A 2,356-nucleotide genomic window follows, 5' to 3' on the forward strand; every position below is an offset into this window, starting at 1 on the left:
CCTATTATGCCAGATTCAGATAGAATTACTTGGGAGAAAATGTTCTCATTCTACTGAAACTTGCTTTCTTCTCCTCATCAATTAGATAACATATTAGGCATTAGTGATAGAAAGACATTTTAAAGCAATGCCATTTTAGCGTAATCCTGATTAATGTCTATTAAGTTCTGTAGGCTGAATTAGGAAAAACTCCGTATTAAGGGGGAAATAGAGCTGCATGTCTATAGCACAGGAAGAAATGTGCTCAAAACAAAAACCCAGGGATGCTAACATGATATCACCCAAGTACCTTCCAAATCACAAAGAGCGTTTAACAATTGTAGTCTGTAGTTTTAACAGTGCATTCATGGTGCATTGATCCACAGACAATTAGAAACTCATAGGCAGCCTATACTAAAACATTATTACAATGGTATCTTCTGCTATCAGGCCAGTCATTATATTATACTACAAGTTCAAAAGTTGGTTTATAAACATAAATACACATCAAGCCAGTATGTGGACTTTCTTATTGTAGAATCAGAAACCGCGAATTGAGGAAATCATTGTAAGAACACAAGTTAATAGGGAGTCTAAGGAATTAGATGTTTGGTTTCTGGTACATCTGAGGGTCCTTAGGTTTTTTAACCAGGTGTTAACATCTCCAAGATGTGCCAGGAAAGTTCATTGAGGTCTAAGGTGGCGTGGCTAACTCTCTGGTGATCACTGGGGCAGTGAGCTCTTGATGGAATGTCTGTCATGGTGGAGCCGCAGGCAAAGCATAAGCCATTTTGGAGACACAAATGCTGACTCCAGCATACACTTTCCACACTAAGTTGCCTTGACCTATACCTACAGCAGACAGAGATTATTAGGGATTTAGTGAAAAGTCAGGGCAGACCTAATCTTTTAGTGGTATCCTTCCTCAGAGGCTCACAACTTCAAAGTTTAAAAAATGGTAACTGTTGGGAAAAAAAAAAAGTATGTTTCTCTTTTATACCTGTAATTGATTCTCACAAATACATATTGTTTAAATTTAAATCTTAAGAAGTTATAGGCCCTTCAATTTCTTGGTTTACACTTCTACATAAGGGTATACATTTTGGCTGTTATTGCCTAAAAAAGAAGGCATCTCATGGTCACCCGGCAGGGGAGCCACCATGATTACGAAGGTGGTTTTCCCAGGGCGAGGCTTATCCGTTGCAGTCCCGATATGCTGACCCCTGTGATGTCCCCAAATGTGGGAAACTCAGCTGCATAATTTGTGGTAATGGGAGACTACATTCATGCTCTCCCCTGAAAAAAGAGGAAAGAAGGCATCTTTTCATCAGGACAGCAAGCCAAGTGATCAAATCCAATTAACCCAAGTTAATTATTAAAACACAACAATTTTATTAAAACTAATTGAAAATCTTTCAATTTGATTTTGTGTGTGTGTGTGTGTGTGTCTGTGTGTGTGTGTGTGTAGAGGGCCTACTACTATCTCAAGGACCAAATAAGTACTTAATATTTTAACTATGTAAACATCTTTATAGAGAACAAATCCTTGCCCACAAAGAATTTAATCTGGACTACTGCCTTGGTCAACTTGGGCTGCCATCACAGAACTCCCTAGGCTGGGTGGCTTAAATAACATTTATTTAGTTTCTCACAGTCCTGGAGGCTACAAGTCCAAGACCAGGGAGCCAGCACAGTCAGCTTCTGGTGAGGCCCTCTTCTTGGCTTGCAAATAGCCTTCTTCTTGCTGTACCCTCACACGATGCAGAGAGACAGCTCTCTGGTGTCTCTTCTTATAAGGACACTAGTCCTATAGTATCAGAGCCCTACCCTTATGACCTCTAAGGTAATTCATCTTAGTTACTTCTGTAATGGCCCCATCTCCAAATGCAGTCACATTGGGGGCCAGGGCTTCAACATATGAGTTTGGGGGGAAAAGAAATAGTCCATGAAAACCATAGCACTTCCTCTGTCACTATATATTAGAAAAAAGTTACACATAAAAGAGGAAAAAGAAAAGAATACACAAAGAATAGTATGAGAAAACACATAGATAAGTTGCTGTGGATGTTTAGATGAGAAAGGTACTATTTTTAGAAAACTGTTCATGGAGAATTCAGTATCTTGTATAGATGATACATACAGTGACCATATAATTTATTGTCCAAGGTGGGTCACTTTTAGAATTAAAGGGACACTATTAATCATTGCAGAACTGGCCAAGCCAAAAGGAAGCCCACGTCATGGGTTGACTAGTTGTCTGAACTCGCTTAGTCTTACTGAAGAATAGAGAGGCTAAGAGGAACACGGCGGGGAGGGTTTCTTTGCATTAAAATAAGTCAGGGTCTAGACTCACATTGGAAGTAAGTGGAAGCCCTGC

General features: G+C 39.6%; 1 non-coding gene across 1 annotated transcript; it reads left to right on the forward strand.

Annotated features, from left to right (window-relative positions):
* Positions 1-1,114: 1,114 nt before the first annotated feature.
* LOC116281107 (U1 spliceosomal RNA) lies at positions 1,115-1,278 on the forward strand. Its single transcript, XR_004190563.1, has one exon. It is a non-coding gene; the product is annotated as a U1 spliceosomal RNA (small nuclear RNA).
* The last annotated feature ends 1,078 nt before the right edge of the window (positions 1,279-2,356 follow it).

This window comes from Vicugna pacos, chromosome 6 (genome assembly GCF_048564905.1).
Source record: "Vicugna pacos chromosome 6, VicPac4, whole genome shotgun sequence".
NCBI classification, from domain to species: domain Eukaryota; kingdom Metazoa; phylum Chordata; class Mammalia; order Artiodactyla; family Camelidae; genus Vicugna; species Vicugna pacos.